We start from the raw sequence: 10032 nt of genomic DNA on the forward strand, positions 1-10032 counted from the left end.
CGGAGGCGGAGCTGGCAAGGGAGCCAATCAGGTGCCAGGACGAAGCGCTTAGGCGACAATCCCAGCCTCAGACGGGGCGGGGCTGTGGCTTGGGGGCGGGGAGAGGGTGTATGCTAAATAAGTGACGTATATGATGGCTCTTGCCTCCTGATTGGTCGAGGTTTTAGCCTTGAGGGCGGGCATTTAGAAGGCTTGGTGACTTGGCTAAAGAGGTCCGGTCGAAGGGGCGGGTAGGTCCGTTCTAGGCGCATGCGTAGGGTACACGTGTGTCTGCTAGTCCGCCGCAAACTGTGGCCTTGTAGTGGTTTGAACTTGAGTGAGCCAGAAAGGCCCTGTGCTAAGCTAGCTATATAAAGATGGTATCGTCTGCTCCACTGGCCTCTGTATTTTCACCCTTTCTGATCTGGCAACTGTTCATTTTATTCGTAGGTGATGATTATTATGAAAATTAGGTGCTTTTGGCTTGAAGTTTCGTTCTTATTTACTAAAAGGTCTACGTAAACCAGTAGGTAGTCAAAAGGAGATTGGTCTTATCTGAATTTTACTTTCTATGAGATAGCTAGAAATAGGTCAAGCTAAATCTGACCCTCAAGCGCCTGATCTGTAAAGTGGAGATGTTAGCTCTTGCAAGATACGTGGGGAAAGATTACCTCTTAGCTGCCAGAGCAGTACTTAATACACATTGTGCGTGCTAAGTCGCTTCAGTCGTGTCTGACTCTTTGCGACTGCATGGACTGTAGCTGGCAGGCTCCTCTGTCATTGTAATTCTCCAGGCAAGAATACTGGAGTGGGTTGCCATTTCCTTCTGCAGGGATCGAACCCGTTTCTCTATGTCTCCTGCGTTGGCAAGCAGTTTCTAATACACATTAGATGCTATAAATAATTTTACATGTAAATAATACCCCCTACCCTGATGAGATGATGGCTGTAATCTATCTTTTTTATCCCTAATAAGAGGAAAGGAATGGCATATATAGAAGGGACCAAATATGCCCAGACTGTACGTGGTTGTACCATTTAAGTACTTTCTGGGCGTTGCGAATGAATCCTCCCATATGAAAAAGGCGGTCTAATAAAAGGTATTAAGCTTTCCACTCCCTTCTAAAGACAGAACTGTCACAACCACTGAGGAAATGACTCAGAGTTATGCCTTGTAGGGTAGATAGAACACAGCCAATACATGGAGGTACTTGTCTTTTCCTTCACAGTTTTTCTGTTAAAGTCTGTCTCCCTTACATCCCCTTCACCTCTACTATTAAAGTACTAAATACAGAATATGTCAAAGCAAATCAAGGAGCTGGCCTTGGCCAATAGCAAGCTTATGTTTAATGCCCCATGCTGACTGCAACTACCTGGGATGGGTCTCTAGGTAACTTCCTTCTGTGACATCAGGCATCATCTTGTGATGTGAGCCAAGTTCAGTATTGCCTCTCCCCGACCTTCCTTGACATCTCTGATCAAATTTTTCTTCCCTTCTCTCCCTCCCTTCTTTCCCTCCTTGCTCCTCCATCCCTTCCTTCCTTTTGTTCTTTCTTTCCTCACCTGTGAAACCCCTTTTTGTTATATTTAAGGCAACGTGGTTTATTCTAGGCAAAGTAATTTTTCATTCCTGCCTTCAACTCCATTATAATCTACAAGAAAAGATCTAGATATGAATAACTGAAATTTAGCCCTCTCTTTCTTAGATCTCCATCAATGTATCAGTGTGTCTTGAAGGAATTAATGATGGGAAAAAGCAGAGAAGGAACAGCAGCTGCAGCAAAATTCCCCACTACATCTTCCAGTGATTGATGGCATGTTCTTCAAACTTGATTATATGTAAAAGACTCAGCTCAGCCAATAGAGAGACTAGGGTCTTTGTGGTTGTGTCATTATCTAGAGTTAATTTTCTCCTCCAGGAATCTAGTCTCCTCCCCCTCATTGAATCCCCTGACCTGAAACTGACAGCATATATTCATACCAGATTTTCCTCTTGAATCTGTGCTCCCTCTTCTGATGTGTTATACAGGGCCTTGAAACCTACCTCACCGCACCCCTTATCTTCACCCCACCCCTCATCATGAAGCACCTTCCAGTGCTCTCTTGATGTTTGGACCTTCACCGTCTTTAAAGCAAAACAGACCTTCATTTGTACTTGGTGGGTGAAGAGTTGAATAGTGGTGAGAACTTGGACCATTACCAGGTATTTCAGCACATCTTCTAAGGAGCCTAATGCTGTCTGAATGTGAAAATTTCTGAGTCCTCTGAAGTGGTACAATCCAAAGGACATCATTTGTCTCCCTCGACAAGGCCAGCTGAGCTTCAGTATTCCATGAGCTCAAGAGCTGGCACAGGGAGGCTGGGCTCAGCCCCATTGTCCCTGGGTTCTTTTTTGCTGAGCTATTCATTCCAAGTTCCATTCTGCTACCTAGGCTGGAAGTTCCACACATGCTCAGCTCAAAGGAATGCAGCTCGTGCTAGCCAAAGACTTCCCAGGAAATGAGGAGCAGCTTTTCATTTGTGACTTCCTCTCTGAGAAATCTGAGGGACTGAGCTACTTCCTGGGGTATTCCATTAATGACCTTTTCCAGTTGGGGAGTAACTACTTTCAGATCACTTCCTCTGGGAAAAAACTTCTGCTGATTTCTACAGGCAGTCTGGTTCCTGACCTTTAAAGGCCCAGAGACCTTTTGTTTGGTATGGGTATTTGATGCCTTCCAGATATTTCCATGATTTATTTGTTGTTTAACCATTCATCCATTCATAACTCATTCATTTATGTAAAACATTTATTTCATGAGCACCTACTGTATGCCAGGCCTGATATTAGCAGTTAAGTATAAGTCAGATGTAGGCCTCTCCCTCACAGAGCTTACTGTATGATAAACTGGTAGTCAGAAGCACACAAGTATACATACAATTATAAGACATTGAAAATATAATGGGGCAGGGTTGGAGCATAGCCGTTAGTGACTTGATTAGAGATCCATTCTACCAACAGTCAACCTCAGAGCGGTCCTTGTGGCAAAGAGAGCGGGATGGCTGCTTTCTCCCTGACCTCAAGAACAAAGGATCTGCTACCAAGAAGTTTACAACAGCTAATTATGCCCCTCTCTCACTTTTTCTATGAAAGAGATTTGCTGACAGCTTTTAGGAGTTTGGAGTTTTTAAGGCGTGAGCCATCCATCTCCTTTCATGCCCCCACAGTAAACTCTTGTTCCCAACGCTGACGACGTTTTGGTGGTGTTTTGCCTCACTATGTGTTAGGCACATGGACTCATGTTTGGCAACAAAAACACTTGAAGGTAGGAATGGGGTTGGGCATACAGCCTACATCACATAGACATTTGGCTGAAGTTTGTACAATGTGGCCACTAGTCCCTAGTTTTCCACATTAACAGGGGATTGCACAAACCATGGACTGTCTCAGTGTTCCTTAACACTGTTCTTTGTTAGCTTTAGAACATTAGTCAGTCATGGGTAGCAAAGAATTTGACCTTCTTCTTCAACCTCAAGACCCTTGTTAGGTCATCCTTGACTTAAAGGTTCTAGTTGGCAGATGAATGGACAGCAAGAGGAACAAGGTCTCAGATACCAGTGGCTACCCAGAAGAGCCTGTTTCCAGAAAGAGGTAAAGGGCTGCCATGCATGACCCTTCCCCTTCCCTTCCCCCACCCCCACCTACCACAAGGCTTGCAAAAGAGAGTTGGACTTAGTAAGCCCATCCCTAGTGGATCCTGTCTCCTGTTTGATGAACCACATGAAGTTGCCGCTATCTGACTGTTTTTTTACCTGCCAAAACAGCAGTTTCATATGGTTCAGCCTAAATATATCTGAGAATAAACAAAAAAAAATTCTGTAAATGACTGAAGAGCTTGGGAACAACCAACCCAGTCATCAAGGTGACGGATTTCAGGAGAAGGACTGGACTGTGATGATAATTGAATAATCAGCAATCTTACTGTATTCTGTGGAGAATGCATGAAACAAAGATAAAGAATGAGGCTGGCAAACAGAAAGAGGAAGGAAAAAGAAGTAGGATAAAGCCAGGAGGCTAGCAGTTGGCATTTATTACCTGTAACTGTCCAGGAAAGAGCGATATGAAATTGGAGCTCACACAGTGCCCTGCTGTGAGGTGGAGATGACTTGCCAAGGCCCACCCTGCCTGGGGTGAAATCCTTCCTTCACTCAAGAACCAGCATGCTGATGACTGATTTGGCTCCCTGGGATTGTTGATATCAGAAAAAGGGTGCTCTGGTTGAGGGAGGAGCCATCCAGTTATGGAAGGACTAACACCAACTATTAATGAATACATGAGTATCTGGTTATATACATCAGCCTCCCATGAGTTGGATTGCTGGGAGTTAGTCTTCTTTAGGCAGACAAATCTCAGACTTGACTATGAAACAGGTTCAGCTCTATGGTAAACTCATCAAGGTAAAACTATCCTGGGTGGCCTCTTTGGCAGCTAGTCAGATGACTCTAGCACAAAGCAAAACCTTCTGACCCAAATCATCTTTATCACAGAGTGCAAGGGATATAATTATATTGGCAAGGTACCATTATCCTATCCTTGACCCTAGCTCTAGTCCTAATCCTACTTCATGACCTAACAGGTAGATGCAAAATTGTCTGACATTGTATGCTTCTGAATCCGAGCCAGCCCAGTCCTGGTTACCAGGTCAGTAGGTCAATAGTCGGAGAAGGCAATGGCACCCCACTCCAGTACTCTTGCCTGGAAAATCCCATGGATGGAGGAGCCTGGTGGGCTACAGTCCATGGGGTCGCACAGAGTTGGACACGACTGAGTGACTTCACTTTCACTTTTCACTTTCATGCATTGGAGAAGGAAATGGCAACCCACTCCAGTGTTCTTGCCTGGAGAATCCCAGGGATGGGGGAGCCTGGTGGGCTGCCGTCTATGGGGTCACACAGAGTCGGACACAACTGAAGCAACTTAGCAGCAGCAGCAGCAGGTCAATAGTATTCTCTTCCTACTTGGGCTAACAAGCAAGAAAGAGTGAGGTGTAGGGAGCATAGAGAGAGCTTCCCATGTTGAAAGCAAGTCTTTTACATTCTCCCAAGCACCATGCTCTTTATTTCACAGTCAAGTGTCTGTTTTCTAGACCTTGATTGAAATCAAAACTCTGCCTCTTCCTAGCAAGTCACTTATCATCTCTGCATCTCAGGTTTTTTTTTTTTTTAAATATTACCTTACAAGTAAGGATGATAAACACACCTGCCTTGCTGAGCTGTGAAGACTCAGTGTAAGGATGGACTTGAAGACCACCTGGCTCAGTATCTGACAATCATCTCAGTTAATATTACTTTTATTAGTTTTTTGGCTGCTCTGGGTCTTCATTGCTGTGTGCAGGTTTTCTCTAGTTGTCGTGTGAGGGCTTCTCATTGCTGTGACTTCTGTTGCAGAGCAGGAGCTCTAGAGCACAGGCTCAGTAGTTGCATCACACGGGTTTAGTTGCCCCACGGCATGTGGAATCTTCCTGGACCAGGGATCAAACCTTTGTTCCCTGCATTGGCGGGTGGAGTCAGTCTTAACCAGTGGATTACCAGCAAAGTCCAAATTATTATTATTAATAGCACTTATGTACTAAGGCATAGAATATCATTTATAGTTACATGAGGGGTTTTGGTGACTGTTCTTTTATCTGTTCTCTCTGACCCTGCTGTCGTAACTGGGTGTTCAGCACCTGCTGAGTGGCACTAGCCCCATAGTAAACAATCACTAAACATTTGTTGACAATTAAAAGGATCATTTAAAAAACAGTGAAAAAACTAAAGTTTCATGATGTGTATTTGTAGTTACTAAATATGAAATCACTTAGTACTTTTGTAATAGGAGGGAAAGGGACAGCACACAACTTTTGAAAGAATGACATAGCCCAAGGACACAACATAAACCGATTAAGACCAAATGGGACCAAGATGGCAGACAAGACTAGACCTTGATCCTCAATCAGCAAGTGAAATGACACACCCAGAGGTGCCCTGACAGTTCCAAGGCACTGCTAAAAGACCAAGGAGTGGGCAGTGGCCCGAATCCTGGAAATTTCTGCCCCTTCCCCAAAATAGTTGGAATAATCCTCCCACTCAATAACATATGAAATTACCCAGCTTATATAAAAACTAACCATGCCATATTTTGTGGTCACACTCACCCTCTGAGATGGTGCAAACACTGTCTGTGAAGTGTGCTTCTCTCTGAATGTGAATAAATCCACTTCTTACCTATTACTTTGTCTCTCACTGAATTCTTCATGTAACGAGACATCAAGAGCCTGAGCTTCATTAGGTCCTGAAGCCAGCTACTGTGGGTTTTGGCTGGGTTTGAGTCCCAGCCAGGTGGGTTCAAGTCCCAATCTGTGGTCAAAGGTTTCACTTTGGCCTCTTCTCTCCAGTCTCCTGGTTATAGAGTTCCTGCTCATGCTAAACTGTCTGTGACTTTGAAATGGAGCCAAATAGCCACCACAAGTGCCCATCTGCTTAGAGCTCCTGTGGTGCCCCCTGGGGACCTCCGTACTACCCACCATCCACTCAGTCTTCTGAGCTGGCAAGGCACCCTTCCCCTCAGCCCAAATAAAACTGAGTAAGTCAGCAAGAAGTTAAACTCTGCCTCAGGTAATCATTGATTAGCCCCCAGTCAAAGGGTTACACAGAGGAAGTGAAGTGAAGTGAAGTCGCTCAGTTGTGTCTGACTCTTTGCGACCCCATGGACAGTAGCCTACCAGGCTCTACCATCCATGGGATTTTCCAGGCAAGAATACTGGAGTGGGCTGCCATTTCCTTCTCCAGGGGATCTTCCCATTGAACTCGGGTCTCCTGCATTGCAGACAGACTCTTTACCGTCTGAGCCACCAAGGAAGCCCAACACAGAGGAAGAAAGCATTTTGATGGCACTGGCCCAACCTCTGCGTGGAGTTCATCCCAGACGGTATGATTCTGAGGTCTGCACCCCACCTCGCTCCATCCCCAGGCCCATCCTCTGGGAGACCTCTCCACACAGTGAGATGTCTGGCCTGAGATATGCCAGAAGGGTAGAAACTAGGAAAATTTTGTGAGGCTTCTGGGAGCTTTCACCCTTGTCACTGGCAAATCTCCTGTGGGTCTTGGCCCTGGAAGAACAAAAAGTGTGTCATGTAAACAATTGTAAGATTATATAAATCAATAAGACACAATTAAAGGTTGTGTATTAAAGCTGCTGCCAAACACAGCTAAGTGAAGAATAACTGCTTGTATGTACTCAGTAAAGTGGCAAAATTAGTAAAGTTTCTCAGTGATGCTATGCCCTTCCTTCTCCCCTGTCCCCACAACCATGACAAAGAAGCTTCGATCCCAACCTACCCCTGCCCTGCTCCATGAAACTGCAACAAATCTGCAACGGCTCCAAGACTGCTTATCACTACATCCCAACTTAATTCCCAAGCCCTTGGGTCCTCACATTTCCCAGGATGTTACACTAAAGGGAACCTTGTTTCCCAGGAGGTGTGGAAAATGCGCAGCCTGAATATCTCCCTTTACCTTTGAATGTGACATTTGGATGAAAATGACCTGAAATCTGGTCTTGCCTGACCAGCCTCAGAGCAATCAGATTCCGTGTGCTTGATAGCCTTCTAAGTTTCCCTGGTTTCCCTGGGGACTTCTGTGTTCAGTTCTAGTTCACTGCAGGCACTGTCCTCAGAGTCCCCTGCCCAAGCTTGTTCTTTCCTGCCCTTCATTTAGGGTCCTCTACTGGAGGTCCTCTACTGCCCTGTCTCCACTCATGAGACTCAGAGCCCTTCTGAAGACTTGGTAGATACTGGAATGGTTTTGAAAGTATGGCTTAATGTTTTATCGACACAGGATGAGATGGCTGGATGGCATCACTGACTCGATGGACGCGAGTCTAAGTGAACTCTGGGATTTGGTGATGGACAGGGAGGCCTGGCATGCTGCGATTCATGGGGTCGCAAAGAGTCGGACACGACTGAGCGACTGAACTGAAGCTTATTTTTACACACCTAATTTCCTCATCTAAAGGCTTAACTAGAAAGAAAGCAAAAGGAAAAATACAGGTAGGAAAGTAAGGCAGGGAGAGATGAGTTTAATACAAAAAATGCAAATGCTCTGCAAAGTTGCTTTTGGAGGTAGGGACAGGGCGAGTTCAGAATGTGTACCCTAGAATTTTTCCCAGATGATGTAATAGGAAATTTCTAGCTTATGCACTGATGCTGAAGATGATTTTGAGGCCAAGGCTGGATTGTTGCCTCAGATCCTCACAATCTTGTGAGTCTGAGCAGTAAAAATGAAACAGGAGGGAAGGTGGCAGGGCGAAACCTTTGAAGGAGTGACAGAGCCTGAGGACAAAATATAAACTGATTAAAATGAAATGGGTCCAAGATGGCAGACAAGTCATCTTCCACTACCTTGAACCTCAATATATGCTCATTGTAACACATCACCGAGCTACGTGACGCATCTACAGGCACCATCAAAGATAAAAAAAAATGGGCAGTGTCCTAAATTCTCGGAATCTCTGCCCCTTCCTCCAAATAGTTGGAATAACCCTCCCACTCATTAGCTTGTGAAATTACCCAGCCCATAAAAGCTAACCACACCACGTTTTGAGGCCACACTAGCCCTCTGGGGTGGCCCACATTCTCATCTATCGTGTGTGTTTCTCTCTAAATAAATCCACTTCTTACCTATCATTTTGTCTCTCACTGAGTTCTTTCTGCTATGAGACATTAAGAACTTGAGCTTTATTAGGTCCAGAAACCAGGTGTGTATTCTCAGCTGGAAGACTGTGGGTTTTGGCTGGGTTCAAGTCCCAAGCTGAGGTGAATGGTTTCACAAACAGTGGTATATTCTTGCCTCTAGAAAGAATCTTGCCACTGCATAGCTTTCCTGTCTCCCGCAGGTCCTGAATTTCCCCTCTTTGGATCTTTTCATCAGTTATTGCCTCTTCTGAGAGGACTCTGTCCTCTCCTGTCTACCTGTGGAAGTCAGTCTGTGTTTTAGGGCCCTCATCACTTCTCCATCTCCCCAGATGCCCAGGTGGGATTAAACTCTGCCTTTCCCAAGTTGCCTAAGTCTTTGCATCTCTCTTAAAGCACTGATCCCAGTCTGGGCTAGTCACCTTGGTATTGTCACTGGCTAGCTATATATCTTTGGAACAGCAGGGACCAGGGGATTTTCTTTCCAGGACTACATCTGAGGTGATGCTTTCTAAGAATAGAATCAGTCAGAATCTTCAAGTTGAGGAGCTGGCTCCAGGGACTTGATGACCTCCAGCTCAAACAGTCCCAGAAGATGGAGTAGTCCCGGTCCCTTTGTAGGAAGGAGGGGATTAACAATCTCTGGGTTACTAAGGCCTCATGGACTCAGAAGTGAAGTTGCTCAGTCATGTGGGACATGTTGCGATCCCATGGACTGTAGCCTACCAGGCTCCTCCGTCGGTGGACTTTTCCAGGCAAGAGTACTGGAGTGGGTTGCCATTTTCTTCTCCAGGGGATCTTCCCGACCTGGGGATCGAACCCAGGTCTCCGGCATTTCAGGCATATATTTTACCCTCTGAGTCACCAGGAAAGCCTGTGGACTCAGGGCCTTCCTCAATGTCCCCAGTTTTGCTGGGCCAGCTGTGGCTTCCTAGAAGACTCTGATTCCACAAGCTGGCCTGGGCTATGGGGCCCCTCCCTCTGTGACCAAGTAGTCAGCCAGTCAGAGCTCTAGGGCATGAGATCTGATCTAGGGCATGAGCCCGCCTTCAGGCATGCAACCTGGTCCAAGAGAGAACTACTTTCTGATCACTCCTTTCCTTTCTGCTTCACATCCAACCCACACAGTTGCCCTTGGGCAGAGCCCTAAGGTCAGGCTACAGTACTCACCCTCCATCCAATTAAACACTAAACCCTGCCCTCCAAACCAGGTTTGTTTGTTGTTTTTTTTTTTTCTGGATCAAAAAATAAGATTAGTTTATCATTCCCTGTTTAAAACCATTCAATGATTACTCATTGCTCTGAGGATTTCTCAGGCTAAAATTCTTAACAGGATTTGAAA

This window comes from Capra hircus, chromosome 1 (assembly GCF_001704415.2).
Source record: "Capra hircus breed San Clemente chromosome 1, ASM170441v1, whole genome shotgun sequence".
Classification (NCBI taxonomy): Eukaryota; Metazoa; Chordata; class Mammalia; order Artiodactyla; family Bovidae; genus Capra; species Capra hircus.